The sequence below is a fragment of the Mauremys reevesii genome, linkage group 6 (assembly GCF_016161935.1).
Source record: "Mauremys reevesii isolate NIE-2019 linkage group 6, ASM1616193v1, whole genome shotgun sequence".
Taxonomy (NCBI): Eukaryota; Metazoa; Chordata; order Testudines; family Geoemydidae; genus Mauremys; species Mauremys reevesii.
This window is the reverse complement of record NC_052628.1, coordinates 111,169,593-111,186,728: the sequence shown is the minus strand read 5'-3', so window position 1 is coordinate 111,186,728 and position 17,136 is coordinate 111,169,593. Positions and strand designations below refer to the sequence as shown.

Here is a 17,136-nt window from a genome sequence, read left to right as displayed (position 1 = left end):
GAATATCAGTGGGGATCAGGAAGCTGTGCAGCCTTAAAACCCACAGTCAGGAAGGAGTCAGATGTGGGTCAGTGCCCAAAAGAGGTGATGTCTGGGAGCTGGAATCCTTTAAGAAGGTGCCCTTGAGGGACCATGGATGGGGAATACAAGTGCAGTTATCCTGAAACTCTGACAGATTGCATTATCCTTGTATTACTGAAGGGGAAACCAAAATGCTTCAATTGAATTACTGTAGGGATAAAATCATCCAGTGAGACTAAGGGCTCGTCTACCCTGCAAAGTTGTCAACAAAACTTTTTTTATTTTTCATGGGTACTTAAAAAAGCTCCCCCTGCGAAAGACAAAAGTTTTGCTGACACAAGTGGCAGCATGAACTCAATTTTGTGGGTGGCAGCAGCGCTCTCCTCTGACAAAGCTAACAGCACTCACGGGGCTGGAAGTATTTTGTCGGCAAAAGTGCCAACAAAGTACCTAAAAAGAGTGTTTACACGCTGACTTTTAGCAACACGGCCTTGTCGCTAAAAGCTGCATGATGTAGACAAGCCCTAAATCATTTGCCAGAGGACACTGTAATTGAATGGTTTAAGTATGGGACTGGGAATCAAAGTTTCTGACAATAATATACTTTTGCATATAGCAAGAGCTCAAAAAGGCTGAATCCATTTTGCTGAAACTGTCTCAAAATCTTCCTTTGCCTGAGGTCAAGTAATGCAAAATTCAAGAACTGACGAAATCCAAAAGAGCTAGTTTGTCAAAACCACAAGCAACTGAAAAAGGGAATTACTATTTATTTTGCAGGGCTTAAAAGTGTTCTATGTGCTCAAGGGACAGTTCCCTGCCTCACTGTTTATTATCTAAGGCCTTCAATCTGGAGTACAATGTGAGGGTAGCTGCCTTTGCTTGCACACATTCCTATTGACTTCAGGGGCTCTATATAGGCAGATGACCGACACATTGTAAACCATATGATCAAGGCCTAAGCAGACAAAAGAGATAAGGGATGGAGGAAGGGAGCAAAACACACAGACAAGGGATTGAACTAGTGTCTGCCAGGCCTTATTTGCTGTCTGTGCTCCAGTGACAGAATATGCATGTGTAAAACTAACTCCCTCACATGCAGCTTTTAGTGCATGCAAAATGTGGCAAGGGATGGAGGAGGGAGGAGGGCTTGCTTGGATGCAAACTTGCATTCATACAAGTGAATGACACCTGATGAAGACGGCCCTTTTCATTATATGTAGCTTAAATTATTTTCTTGTGTAAATTTTCATATGAATAGAAGTAACATACTCTTTTTAATGGAAAAACATTTCTTACAGCAGTCTGAGTAATTTTCTAGCAAAAAGCCAATAGGTTTAACCATTCTGCCTTAATGTTTTTTGCATGGCATTTGTGGTGGGGTTTATTTTCCCTTTAATAAAGGTTCCAAAATAATTTCAAACATAAAAATCTTCAAAGAGTCTTCCGTCTGTGGTGGGGGAGAAATGGGGTGGTTTTGTTTTTTAAAAAAGGCTCTTATCTTCTGTATTTCAGCAGCAGTTAAAGTAGATTAATTGTTAGTTCACAGTGTACTTTACAGAGGATTTTCTAAAATGTCTTCTGTATTTTCCTACTGTTTCATTATGTTAATTTCTATACTTCAAAGTGAGAAGCTCAGTCTTTCACTGGCGTTTGTGATGCCTGTGAGACAGGCCAAGTGTCACACCATGTAGTATCAGACAGAATCATGAAGGCTACCCTAAAATAGCACTAGGTCAGAAATCTTGTCATCAATTTTGAATGACATTTCTGCCAGAGATACTGAGGATCACATTGACTCCCTTGTCGAAGGTTCTATTGACTTGGTTTGTTGCAGGCTGCTAAACTTGTTATGCAGTGGAGCATATTTGAAAGGCTCTTCATCTAAGCTACGATATATTATTAAAATATGTCAAACCTGTTTGGCTGTTGCTGGATTCTAAATGATTCAGGCTGAACTCCAAACATGTACACAGAATCATCTCTCACTAATTTCCTTAAATTATGTATTTCCTCACCATCTGCAAGAGAATTCAGTAGGTAACTTTATTTTTTTCCTGGTGCAGCATTTTTCTATTTTCCCTCCCTTGTTAACTGCACAGTCAGTTTTGAAACATTTTCCCACAGGCCAGCATTTGGTAGGTATAAACATGGCTCAGCAGGCAATGATGCTGAAAATATTGCTAGGTATCTGACTGTGCCTCACTGTTTTAACAAAGCAATATGTGAAAGCATGTGGACACTTCATTCTTGTAATTTAGTTTAAAAAAAAAAAAAGAATCAGCATCTACCAATAGTTACTCCAGTATTTCCAATACCACGGTGTAGTATGTTGCTGCAATTGGAATGCTAAGTAAACCTGTTGTATCAAGCACCCCTGGAATAGAATCAAACCTGTAGGCTCAGCACTGTGTATAGTCTGTAGGAGCCTAAAAGGGGAATTGGGATTCAGTATGACAAGTCTTTCCCTGGTTACCCTTTGCTTATGTAACTTACTGGAGCTTATTTTGCCTCTTGTGTAAGTCAGTTCAATTGACTGGCAAAATGAGGGGAAGAGCTACAGTACCCTCTACTCCCATCCTTCTGTGCCCCCTGTCATCCCCAAGTGCATTTAAGAGTCCAGGAGAGAGACAGGTGGCACACGAGCATCTTTGTTCTCATACCCTGAAACCCTGTGCTGTGCACAGTTGGGCTGCTGATCAAATTCTGGCTTTGTGTTCCGCAGTGCAGCATCTGTGCACTCCTTTGTCCCAAAAAAATTATACACCGTAAGATATCCCTCTTCCCTTTTTATGTAGGAAATTCTCATGGATTACACTTTAGATTAACATGAATGTTTGAATCTCCCATAAGTCCTCAGTTCTTTACTTAGGAATAACCTACAGTGAATTGAAACAATACTAATTCTCAGAACCATCCTGTCCTATAATAAGACAGAGCTCATTATGATTTTACCTCAGTGATTTAAATATGGCCGGTATCAACCATCATAATGGCAAATCCCAAAGGGACATGGTCTCTTTGAAGCTCGAGTACCCCCCAACTCACTCTCTGGCTAGGTCCTTGAGATAGTCTGGCCCTATATTCCGTTTGTCCATCACTGGCAATCTTATTATGCCACCAAAGCTTTGGGCACCTGCTCAATTGCCAGTTATGTAGCAGCATTTTTTGGTACACGTGCTTCAGAATTCATTGGTCTTCCATTCTGATAATATGTCCATACCAAGAAAGCTGCTAAAACTGAACTAGTGCTGATGGAGGCATTTGTTGGGTTCAGCTTCGAATATCCTCCTTTCTGATCTTTTGCTCCCTGTTGATATGAAGTAGCTGATGAACATGAGAACTGAAAATGTCAACCCAGTGTTCTTCAATCTTCCCCTCAGCGCCCACACTTCGCTTCTGTACAACAGTGTTGGTATAACCTCCACGGCGGGTCCATTATGTTCCCAATGTGAAGGTGTTGGCACTGAAGTCAACTACCTGTTACAGTCTGGTCAGTTGTCCTTGTAGCTGAAACAGCAGAGAGTTTTTCTGCTGTGAGATGAAAATGACCAATGAAACTGTGGTGCGGGTTAGTTAGATGACGCTTAACTGGATGGGAACTGGAGGAGCCTGTATAAAGCTCAGAAGAGCTGGGGGCTCCAGGGAAGCAGTCTGGAGTCACTCCCTGGGAGAAGGGGGAGCTATAGAGGCAAGTAGCCTACAGTTACTCCCTGGGAGGAGGGAGTTGTGCAACCGGCAAATCTGGGGAGGCAGGGTCATAAAGGTAGGAGAAAGCTCAGGGGAACAGCAACAAGGCATAGAATAGTACAGACCTTGGCTGCTGATCAGAGCGCCAAGTCGCAAAGAGGAAACTGCAGCTCCTGGAGCGAGAGAAGACAATGGGTGGAGAGACCGCTAGAAGAGAGTGTAGCAGCTGGAAGGAGTAATCCCCTGAGAGGCCAGAAGGAGGCACCCCTACTGGTGAGTGGACCCAGTGACAGAAATCTTGCAAAAGGGCAAGTAACCTGTGTGATGGTGCCAAACTTATTAGTGCCGGGAACTTTCTAATATTGTCCAAAATAGCTAAAGCCCCACCCCTCCTCATCAAGCAATTGGAAAGCCTGAATGTTGGTAGCTGTAGTTTATCTGCAGTTAGCTGGCCAGGAAGTTGTCTCCACAATTATACCTAACATCAAGTATGCTTTGCACTTTTATAGTACCTTATAGCTTTGGGTTGTAAATGTCTCGGAAATATGAATAACTTAAGCCCCTGAATACCACTGTGAACAATTTTTTAGTGTGAGCGACTGAGGCACAAAGAAGTTAACTGACTTGCCCAAGGCTCTATAGCAAGTCAGTAGAACCACAGCTAGAGAACACATGATTTGAGTTATGGCACTCTACTTCCACCTCGAAACCACTCTCCAGCAACCAAATGTTATTGCCATCTAAGGGCTCAAAAGCAATTCATGTAAAATTGTTTTAGTGTGTCAGTTTCATCTGGAAATAATTATTGTTATTGTTACTTCTAGAGTGGTAGCAGCTAACCACCTCACACAGGAACTGGAACCCGAGTGAAGAAAAATACAAGCTTGGTAGACGTTTAAGGCCAGAAGGCACCAGACTATAATGATCAGGTAATCTGACTTTGTGCATATACCACTTATTCCCACCTGAAACCCATTACCTCTGGTTGAGGTAAAGAAGTCCCTGCTATGGAGAGCATGCCACTTGGGATTTAGACAATATGCAACAGGTGAGCAGACATATAAACTGTGTGAGGAAGGCTGGGTGACTGTAGAGAAAGCTATAGTTGCATTAATAACAACATTCAAACAGAGTTTTTAACTCATGCCAGATGGTGGTTGTGTGTTGTTGTTTTTTTAAAGTCCATTAAGAAACTGACTCTACAGCAAATTTCAGTTGAAAGCTTTGCAAATTCTATTGATTCCGTCTTGCAAATTCCACCCAAAGAATGTATACTGTAGTAATCACTTACTGTATTTCAGCAGTGCTGGGGGTGGAATCCAAAGGAATAATAGTTTCATCAGATTTACTCAAACATGAAGGATTTGACTCTCTCACAGCTATTTGTGCTGAGCAGAACCATTCTCTAAACAATTCCCCTGAAGTAAATACTCTTGTTCATGGAATAAGAGGCTACTCTGCGTTAATAAGAGTGGCAGAATCTGGCCCTAAGCCCATTATCTCCACTAATGCACAAAGGCAGCTAGAATGAAAACAAGGAAGAAAATTAAACATTTAAACTATTACATGAAAATGAGCTTGGACTATAGCAGGCAGGGAGCATCTTCTTAACTCAAATAAATAGACGCTAGCTATTACATCATAAAATAAGAATACTATCAAGGTATGAGCATAGCACCAATTATTCATAGTCACTTGTGAACTTATAAGTCTTGAGAAGGTCTCTGATAGACTGAGCAAATTTGCATAGAATTTTCCTTTCTCAATTAAAAGTCACATCAAGTTCCACAAATATAAAGCATTCACACCCTCCTAAGCAGTATAGAGAAAAAAAGAAACTGCAAAAATAAAGACATTGTTCCTTTTCAGATTTCTGTTCTGATGTTGCTAAAAGAAACAGAAATGGCTTGTGGAGGTGGCATTCAGAGTTCCTGAAACCACCAAAATTAGAGAATTGAAGAGTTCAGCAGCTTATCAAAATCCCTTACAGCAATTCATATGACTGCTACACCAAACTGTCTCTCCCCTTCATAGTACTTTTCCCTGCTCCTGACCCCATTCCCTATTCAGATCTTCCTGGAGGGAGCTCTCGAGGATTATTAGCTGAATATTGCCCCCCCCAGTACCACTACCCTAATTCTATGGGATACCAGAGTCTGAACTCCACACTCCGACAATCAGGATCTACACACCCCAACAGGAGACCAGCAGGTTTAAACACCAAAAATGAGCAGTTGAACTCACTGACTATATACTGTTGTACTAGAAAAGTATATTGAATAAGATCTTACATGAAAGCTTGTAATGTCCTGAACTTGATGGTCATTATGAGCTATCGATGCAGACTGGGGTTATGAATCTACCTGAACCACAATTTCAGCTAGGTCTCCCAAGCCAGGTGTTTAATGAAACCAGCTCCAAGTACCAAGCTATTATCCAGCCAGGAAGAGACAATGGTGGACTATTAGAGTTAATGGGAAAGCATTGAGACATCCCATCTCACAACTTAAGTGGGGATTTCCACACTCTGACTAAACATGAGTCACCACAGACCAAGGGAAAAAATGGAGAAAGCCTTTAAAAAGAGAAGCTTGTGTCTCAAATTTGGTGTCTAGAAGCTGAGGAACACTCACTTGGCAGGTGCTATCCATGAAACATTTCATTTGCCCAGTGGCCAGAGGGGACTTTGGGAAACTGTTCAAAGGCAATGGGTAATTTGTATTAGCACAGGGATTATATCGAATTTATAAGTGTTACTCCTGAGTGCATAGTGTGCCAAAAAAAAAAATTACATTAAAAATTCTGCACACATTTTAACAGTATGCACATTTTATTTGTCAAATAAAGGTGGAGACTCCAGCATGGCATTGGGGAGCACAGGCCACCAGCTGCACAGAGGTGGGAGATCACTGTGAAGCTCCCCCCCTCCCAGGACACGGACTCAGCGGTGTGGTTGCACCCAACTCTGACACAACACAGGGACCAGGCCTGCCCCAGAGCCCTGTGCCTCCATGCCAGCTGCACCAGGTGTGGTAGGCAGGCTCAGCAAGGCAGGATCCAAGTGTGGGGTGAGTGTGGAGCAATCTGGGCGCAGGTAGCTTAGTGGGGGATCTGGACCGGGGGGATCTACATGCATGGGGGCTTGTTGGGGGGGGCAGGGCTAAAGGGTATTGGGACTTTGGAGGGGGGTCCAGGTGAAGGTGGTTGGGGCTCAGCAGGGGGGTGTCTGAATGTGGGGGGATAGAGCTCAGCAGCAGTGGCTGGATGTAGAGGGCTCAGTCTGGTGGGGATCCAGGTGCAGCTGGTTGGGGCTTGGTAGAATGGAAATCTGGGTGCAGGTGGCTCATCAGGTTGGTGCAGGTGTGGGGGGAGTGGGGCTTGTCAGGGGCATTCTGGGTGCAGGGGAGGAGTGAGGCTCTGTGGAAGGATCTGGGTGTGAGGGGGTCTGGATGAACAGGGGCTGAACAGATGGGGGAGCAGCTCCCAGTACAGTGATGCCTTCCTCTGCAGCTGAGGAGTGATGGGTGCAGGAAGTGTGGGTAGGGGGTTGCAGAGCTTCCTAGAGCCAGGGGAGACATTTGGGGGTGGGTCTGACCTGGCCACGGATGCTTTGCAGGGGAAGAGTAAGTCCCATCCTCCTGCACCCAGCCAGGAATAGCAGCTGATCCCAGTGCAGGGTCGGAGCCACCAGCTGTGTCTTCCCCAGTCCTGCCCCCACCCCACGGTGATTTACTTCTCTGCCAAATGCCCTGGGCACCTGAAACATACTCCTGGGGAGGGTCACACGGCCACTTTTGTGGCTTCCCTTTGCTTCCCCATCAGAAAGTCATTTTTCTGTGGTGAAACAAAGAAATCTGTGGGGGACATAAATTCTGCACATGAGCATTAGCACAGAATTCCCCCAGGAGTAAAGTGTAACACCTGAGGTTGCATCTTTGTTTATATTCTATGTAACTTGGATGTTGCTTTCCCTTACTATTTCCATTGAATCTGTGTGGTGTTTTTTTTTCTGTTAAATAAGCCTTATTGCTTATTTTTTACCTCAAACAGATCTCTGTGGTGCATACTGTGTGGGGTGCACGTATATCTGCAGGACTGGTTTCATGCCTTTGGGGGGTGATGAACCAGGGGGGAGAAATCCAAGTGGCTGGTAGTTAAGAACTCCATGTGGACAGACTTGGGGAGACTCGGGACTGGAAGGGCTGTTGGGGTCACCAAGTAAGTAAGTAAGCTGCTGTAAGCCAGAGGGAGACCTTGAACTTGTAGACAGGCTACTGGTTTCAGGGGTCTATACTGAAGCTGCACAGCATAAAGGCACCAAAGGTTACAAGGCAGGCATTGGCAGAACCCCTTACTTGTCTGGGTGATCCCTAAAATGTCACTCCCACATGCAGTAGCAAGCACGAGGCTAGCTCTGTCTCAACGTTTCCCACCCATCTGCTTGGGAATGGGGCAATGGTAGCCCCACCATCCATGTCTCTACCCACAGATGCTAGTGGAGTGAAGCAGTCAGATGCCCCAACATCAGAAAGTGGTGAAAGGGAGTAAAATACATAATGGTGATCTCTAATGGTGAGTGAATGAGGTTTGTCAGGGTGGAGAGCCTAGGTGGGGTGGGATGTTGATTGGACCCAAGGGCAGGACAGCTTCTAAAATAGTGATATCTACCCCACCCTCAAACCTTAGCTATTGTATTAAGGTTGGATCCAACACAGAGTAGATAGATTCAGATCTGTATCCTAGCCTCTTACCCTGATTTCAGAAAAGAGCATATCCAGATTCAGTTCCACTTCTAGATAGAAAGAACGATCGGGTTAGATATCTGCATGAAGGAGAAAAATGTCTGCTATGCAAATTAACCCATGGATACTCTCGTATTATATTTGGGCTAACTACGGTCTCTTGATCAAAAGGTGGTGGAGCATATATGATTTGAAGTCACATCTGGTGCTGACACTAAAGTGGCATTTCATTCTTAGTTTATTTTATGGATGAGATGAACAGAGGTCCCATCTGCTTTCTTCAGGTGGATGCTGAGGTGAAAGTTACATTCTTCAAATTTGGGTTACAAGGTGGGTCTAGAGCTGGGCAGAAAACTCCTTTCCCATCCTATGAAAGTTTTACCCATTCTGCATCAGGATGAAACAGACTTCTTGGAGTTTCGAGGAAGAGGCTTCTTCCCACCCTAGAATATCCAATACATTGGGCACTCACCTACAAATTGGGAGATCAATTGATTCATAGCAGGGACTTGAACCTGTATATCCCCTGTCCCAGGTGAAAGTCCTAACCACTGGACTATTTTGAGGACTCTCAAACTGTTCTGTCCTAGACCTGTGAAGCCTTTCTCCACTAAACTTTCATTGAAACGGAATGTTCCTTCAAGAAGCTGATTGCTGCACTAGAAGATAGTATGAGTGCCTTTTTCAGTGTAGTAATGAAATTTCACTTTCCTTGTCTTGAGAAGGCATTAAGAAATCTATTTTAGATTCCTCTAGTGGCTCTGCCTTCCCTAGTTTAATTATGACTTTTCTCCACCCTCTTTTTAAGATACTTCATTAAATCAAAATCAGACACAGGGTTTGAAATACAATGGATAATATAAAAATTACTCATGAGTGTCTGCAGCTGGAAAACTTCCTCTTTTTTTTTGTGTGTGTGTCCTCCAGTACACTATCAGCTTTTCCTTGCAAAGCATTTGACCAGGACTCCTAGAATTCTTGGATCCCACATGATGGGCACCAATATGGAAGCCTAGAATGATAATTAATGAGGTATATGAGGTGTGTTGCATATGAACAATAATATGAGGGATAACAGTTGCCGACTCTTGCTTTCTGGCTTACAGCTAAAGCTGTGAATTTTCTAGATAGAATATAATAGCTGGAAAGCACATAATGATTTATTACTTTCATTACTGGGAATAAAGATGGCACTAAAGTTGTGCGTGTATTTGGAATAGGTATTTTTGGTTAATAGGCATACGTTCAAAAGAAAGGACTATATATACAAAACAAACGGGGCGGAAAAAATCAAATGTACTCTTAATATTGGCTTTTCATGACCTTTACTATTCAAGTGCATGGCTCTTTAGTCTCTCTCTTCAATAGCATAAAACATGAAACACTCTGGCTTGCGTGAATGGTGCTTAATGGTTTAGATTAGATATTGCGAGAAGTGTATGGTTTATATAAAGCGATAGCAGATGGTTAGGTGTGAACAGAATTGCTTGATATAAAAATAAACTGGTTTTCACATACAGTAGAGAGTATACAAACTATATTGCTTTGAATAAGCAATGGCTTCCATGAAAACAGATGTTTTGTAATTTACAAAGATTACACAAATGGAATGGTAAAATAAGTGTATACTTGCCAAACTATTATTATGAAATATATATACTTGTGCATGAATTCAGTTTTATTACGCACTCATATAGGACAAACATGCACAAAGTATATCTGGTTTATATATATTTTTAATCACCATGTAGTGGCCATTAGTAAGGAATTTTGGAATTACTTTTATTTTTTTCAAAGCAAATTTAAGAGGGATAGGGCATACATTTTTCTTTATACTAAAAAACAATATTGTAGAACATGGGATTTAAGCAGATTTAATGCTTTATTATGTATACTATAAGAAGATATGTAGGTCCCTGCCAAGATGAGGATCCCATTTTGCTAGTATTGAACATGCACACAGTAAAACACAGTTGTGCTTTAACATCATACACTGTGAGTATTCCCACTGAATGCAGTGGGACTACTCATATATGTACAGGTAAAGTCTTTGGTTAAGTGCCTTGCTGAATCAGGGCCTTAATTTGTAAGCTCGTCAGGGCCTGTCTTTTTGTTATGTGTTTGTACAGCACGTAAAACAATGCAGCCTGGATCCCTAATTGGAGCTTCTAGATACTATTGCAATGCAAATAATTAATAATATCTGCACATCTTCCATACAGATTTTTTTTTAATAAAAGTGCTGTATTGAAAAGACCTATGTTGCTCTTGAAAAATAGTTTGAGAGAGTTGGCAGCTTCTCAGAAACATTATTAAGGGTGCTGCCTAGGAAAGATAGGAAGTATGGCAAGAGACCATCCTGACTTAACCAGGAGATTTTCGATTATCTGAAACTCATATGTCCTACAAAAAGTGGAAACTAGGTCATATTACAAAGGATGAATATAAACAACAACACACTCCTGTAGGGACAAAATTAGAAAGGACAAGGCACAAAATGAGATTAAATGAGAGACAAAGGGCAACAAGAAAGCATTCTAGAAATACATTAGAAGCAAGAGGATGACCAAGGACAGGTTAGGCCCATTATTCAATTGGGGAGAGGAGAGAAACAATAACAGAAAATGTGGAAAGGGCAGCAGTGCTAAATGTTTTTTTTTTCACCAACAAGTTTAATAGCAATTCAATGTCTAACATAGTGAACACTAGTGAAAATGAGAGAGGATCTGAGGCTAAAATAGGAAAAGAACAAATTAAAAATTATTTAGACAAATTAGTTGTCTTCAATTTGCCAGGGCCTGATTAAATGCATCCTAGAGTATTCAAGAAGCTAATTGAGGAGATATCTGAGACATTAGCAATTCTTTTTGAAAAGCCATGGACGACAGGAGAGATTCCAGGGAACTGGAAAAATGGCACTCTATTTGCCCATCTATAAAAGGGGAAATAAGGACGTGAGAGTTTATAGACCAGTCAGCTTAATTTCAGTACCCAGAAGGATAATGGAGCAAATAATTAAGCAATCAGTTTGCAGACACCTAGAAGATAATAAGGTGATAGGTAACAGTCAGTATGGATTTGCCAAGAACAAATCCTGTCAAACCAACCTAACAGCTTTTTTTTTTTTGACAGGATAACAAGCCTTGTGGATAGGAGGAAAACATGAGATGTGGTATATCTTGACTTTAGTAAGGCTTTTGATACTGTCTTGCATGACTTTCTCATAAACAAACTAGGGAAATGCAACCTAGATGGAGCTAGTGTAAGATGGGTGCATAACTAATTGGAAAACCATTTTCAAAGAGTAGTTATCGGTGGTTCACAGTCAAGCTGGAAGGGCATAACAAGTGGGGTCCCACGGGGATCGGTCCTGGGTCAAATTATTATTAATTATCTTCATCGATGATTTAGATGATGGCATAGAGAGTACACTTACAACGTTCGTGGATAATACCAATCTGCGAGGGGTTACAATTGCTTTGGAGGATAGGATTTAAAATTCAAAATGATCTGTACAAACTGGAGAAATAGTCTGAAATAAACAGGATGAAATTCAGTAAGGACAAATGCCAACTACTGCACTTAGGAAGGAACAATCAGTTGCACACATACAAAATGGGAAATGACTGCCTAGTAAGGAGTACTGCAGAAGGGGATAGTGGATCACAAGCTATCTATGAGTCAACGGGGTAACACTTTTGCAAAAAAAGCAAACATCATTCTGGGATGTATTAGCGGGAGTGTGGTAAGTGAGAGAAGAGAAGTACAGTAATTCTTCCACTCTACTCTGCACTGATAAGACCTCAATTGGAGTATTGTGTCAGAGTTCAGGATGCTGGGCCACATTTCAGGAAAGATGTGGACAAATTGGAGAAAGTCCAGAGAAGAGTAACAAAAATGATGAAAGGTCTAGAAAACATGACCTATGAGGGAAGATTGAGAAGAAGGGGGAAAAAAACAAAAAAACCAACTTTGAGTTTGTTTAATCTGAAGAAGAGAAGACTGAGAGGGGACATAACAATTTAAGAACATAAAAGGTTGTTACAAAGAGGAGGGAGGAAAATTGTTCTCTTTAACCTCTGAGGATAGGACAAGATGCAGTGGGCTTAAAACGCAGCAAACAAGGTTTAGGTTGGACATTAGGAAATTCTTCCTAACTGTCAGGGTGGTTAAGCACTGGAATAAATTGCCTAGGGACATTGTGGAATTTCTGTCATTGGAGCTTTTTAAGAGCAGATTAGGCATACACTTGTCAGGGATGGTCTTGATAATATTTAGTTCTGCCTTGAGTGCAGGGGACTGGACTAGAAGACCTCTCGAGGTCCCTTTCAGTCCTACACTTCTGATTTTATCAGATGGACTAAATGACAATCTAGACAGATTTATTATTGATGGTCCTGATTGTTATTAATATCTGCCAATTTTTAAAAAGACAATTTCAAATAAATTTGGGTATTGGCTGGTTTAAAGTTCTAGAAGTCATTTGTGTTCATCAACATACAGTATTAACACTGTCACATATTTTGTTTTTAGAATTTAGAATATTGAGTCTGACAAAGTGTGCTGTGCAGGAAACCAAGATCTTAATTGAATTAAAGAAACTAATTGAGCATAGCAGATGTAAAAACAAAAGCCTATGGGGGAGTGAAGCTGCAATTTGACATACAAACCGTTATGTATGTATGACCTTTCATAGCAGTACGTCCTGCAGGTTGGTATGCAACATAAGAATGGCCATACTGGGTCAGACCAATGATCTGTCTAGCCCAATATACTGTCATCTACCAGTGGCCACTGCCAGATACTTCAGAAGGATGAACAGAGTACTGATAGAGTGATCAACCCCCTGTTGTCCAGTCCCTGCTTCTGGCAGTCAGATTTAGGAACACTCAGAGCATGGGGTTGCTTCCCTGACTATGTTTGCTAATACACATTGATGGACCTGTCCTCCATGAACTTATCTAATTCTTTTTGAACACCATTATACTATTGGCCTTCATAACATCCCCTGGCAATGAGTTTTGCAGGTTAACTGTGCATTGTGTGAAGTGGTACTTTTTATGTTTGTTTTAAACCTGCTGCTTATCAAATCTTCATGTGTGGAATTGTGTAACAAGAACAATAGGACCATCAATAATAAATCTGTCCAGATGCATCAGTCTAGATTTATTATTGCTGAAAACACTGCTCAGACTATACTGTACATGCACAAAATGTGATTCTGCCCTGTCCCCTAACCCTGATGAGCCATAATATGCATGGGCTGCGGGTATAATAGACCATTGGAGGCTCTGCCTCCCCCGGCACTGCCACGGCCACCAGATCCCAGGTTGCAGGGTTTGGCGTTGAAGTTTTTGCTTTTATTATGGCCATACTGGGGGAAATGAGGCAGAGGATAAAGAATGTTCTCTGCTCCCTTGGGGCATTCAGCAATAACTCTTGGTGGCAGAAGCAAAGAGTGGCTCTAGTATTTCTGAGAAGAAAATGTGGCAGGTACTGAAGTGAGGTCATAGCACTGGATCAACCTCACCAGGTGTATGTCATGCACTTGGGGAAAGAAAATCAACCAGAATAATTCAAAAACTACTTAATCTGAGCTACACAAATCAATGTAAAGCTCATGGAAAGGTACACTACTTATGCAAACATTATGTTAAACATGCAAACCAATGGCATCTTCCAAGTAAGTGAATTTAATTTCACAGACTGCCATGTTACAACAAATCTGTAGATTCCTTACATAAATTGACATTTTCCATTACAAGGCACACAACCACTTACGCAGTGGCAGCTCCTCAGGATTGGTTTGATAAGCATTGCCCCCACTGTCTCTTCTTGAGTCTGGGAACTGCAAAGATCAGAGACCCTCACTGATATAAACTGGCTCTCATCGTATTTTTGTCTCTTTGCCTACTATCAGGTGTCACCAGATCTCCCTCTGAGCTCATGAATCGCTGTACTTCATATGGCAGTGGATAACATTAATATTTGAATTTTGGCCTTTGCCCCTAATAATGAAACATTCCATTTCATGCATCACTGTCTGTTTTGATGATGCCCTTCATATCTGTCCCATCTTCTGTTTTTCACATGCAGTGCTGTCACTCATAAAACCTCAGCCACATTAGCCTTCTGCTCATGCAGTTATCAGTTTAAAGTAGAGGTCAAATAGCCTAGTGGTTATTTCTTCAGCTAATGTTAGGCAAGACCTATTTTCTATTATTTTTGTGTCTAGTACAGTGAAATTCTGCAGCTCACGCTTCCTATTGTGACTACCTATTTCCAATTTTTTCCATTTTTTAAAAAATGTGTATATATTTTTCATATTTACCATCAGTACAATAAGTCCATATTGACTGGCAAAAGAAGTAAAGTCCATACGAATGATAGCCAACTTGTGTAAACAGTCCTCCAAACATATTAGGAATTAAACAAATAAATAAGATTCACTTTTCTTAGATGTCCTCCCTCCTTATTTAGCTGATTTTTTTTTTGAGAGGATACTGTAGATGCTTTGGAAGGTCTTTCTTGAGGAGATAAAAGTTCCTTTGATAAGCAAATTTATTAATCATAATTATATGACCAGATCACATTTAATTCTTGGAAGCCAGAAGTTAGCTAAAAATACTTCTGAGGAAAACTTCATCTTTAAAAAGTTTTTTAAAAAAAATAACAAAACAGTCTTTGTTTGCCTCCCACCCCACCCCCAAAGAGAAACTTCATTAGTCGATCAAAGAAATAGTATTTATTGTTGTCTGAAATCACATACATAGAAAGCGTAAATGTATCTTATGTCATTCCTTTTTGCCTCTCGTGGCCAATTCTATAATTTATTGTGATTGCATCACCCCTTCCCACAGAAATACCTATAAGGAGAAATCTGCAGAGCTGAAAGGACCTCAGGAACAGGAATTTGCTGGGCATGGCAGGGAGCACTCTCTAGACAGCCCCTGGATAAAATTCTGCCAGCAAACTGAAGGGAGAGTTAGGTTTATTTCCTTGCCTCAAAGACAATCACTTCCTTTCTGGATATACTGTTCAACCACTTTGGAAGAGACTATTTATCCCTGTAATGGGGGAGAGAAAGTAAGTATGTAGTGCATATACACTGTGGTGAGAAATACCCTCTAAATACCAATAGATAGATAACTGTTCAAATTGCATAGCTGGTATCTAAATACTGTTAGAGAGGGACACCTCCTATAGCTATTTAAAAATAAAAAAGTCACCTCCATGCTGGAGGGTCACTCTTCACAGTTATGTGGGAATTCCACATGCAGCGTCCATTAGCTATTCTCACACCATCTGCACAAGACACCGGCATGCCATTTGGAAGAAGAAACCTCTTTGTCCTTAGGCATTCCTAACACCTTTTGAAAATGGCTGGCTGTTAGTGGCAATTTTAGGGTAGAGGGAATGTATGGTTATCACACTACTGTTTTTTTAAACAGGTGCCAATAACCTGACACTCCAACAGTCTTCAATTAGAGCTGGGTGTGCACAGCACCTTGGAACATAGTTAGACAGTATTTGACAGTAAGAGTTAAGACAGTAAGTGAGTGAGCCCAGCAGTGGTTGAACATTAAATATTCTCATTAAAGGGGGAATGAATAGAATGAAGCTTTAACTACTGAGTCCCTAAAATACAATGTCTTTATGTATTGTGGAATAAAATTCCAGAAAGGCTACTTGCCTTGAGAGAGGAAGTGACTTTGGGACAGCCCAGAGGGGGCAGGGGGGGGGGGGCGGGGGCCCCCCCGCGTCCCGCCCCGCCCCCCCCGAGCGAGCCCCGAGGCCCGGGCGGGTCCCCTCGCTCGTCGGTCAGAGCCCAGGTCCAGGCGGAGAGCAGGCAGACAGGGGGCGGGCAGGAGGGGGCGCGCCTGCGCTGCGCGGCGCTCGGCTGCCGGCTGCACTCCATGACTGCGGCACTGCGCGGGGTCAGCCGCGGCACGGCACCCCGCGCCACACCCCCGCGTCCGGGCCCCTCCCGCCTGCCGCGGCGGCGAGCCAAAGCTCACCGAACCAAATGGCCCAAAGGGCCGCCCACGCCTGCGCCTGCGGGGGGGAGAGCGCCCCTGAGTGTGGGGGGCCCCCCAAGACCCCCCCCCCCCGGAATTCTCTGGGCGGCCCTGCTTTGGGAACTTTGTTTTTCTCACCCTGTAATTTATCTGTAAAGTATTATGAAGGAATTGCATAAACAAGCTGGTTCAATTGAACTCTTTAATACATTTTAATTGGCTACCAGTCAGCCACATAGTTGGCATGTTTGTCCAATTTTAGGTGTTAAGTGGCAAGAAGCTAATATGGTTTTACAAGGAAATGTTCAAAGGCCAGTATTTGGGGGTAGAGGGTGTTGTCTGAATGGAAAAGAGGGGAGATAATCAAATGAGTACTCTGTTACTTGTGATTTATGCCTGGGTTGGGGGGGGAAGAAGGAGCATATAAAAGTATTGTTGCCAAAAGGCTTACAGAGAATAAAAAGACTTTTCAAAAATGAAGTGAGCAAAAGAAGCAGTAGAGATAAAATCATTAATAAACGTAGGGAGATGAAACTGTTGTAAAAAATGGCTGAGGTAGTGAACCTCTTTCTAAAATTTGCCTTTACCGGGAAGATAAAGAAATTTAGGCACGGGGGGTGGGAGGGTGAAGAAATATCTGCTGATATGAAAAAATAATCCAAACTGGA

At 42.1% G+C, this 17,136-nt stretch overlaps 1 long non-coding RNA gene across 1 annotated transcript; it reads left to right on the top strand.

Moving 5' to 3' along the window:
* Positions 1-8,703: 8,703 nt before the first annotated feature.
* LOC120407546 lies at positions 8,704-15,530 on the top strand. The gene is made up of 3 exons (XR_005600101.1): positions 8,704-8,746; positions 11,583-11,638; positions 15,311-15,530. It is a non-coding gene; the product is annotated as an uncharacterized LOC120407546 (long non-coding RNA).
* Positions 15,531-17,136: the final 1,606 nt, after the last annotated feature.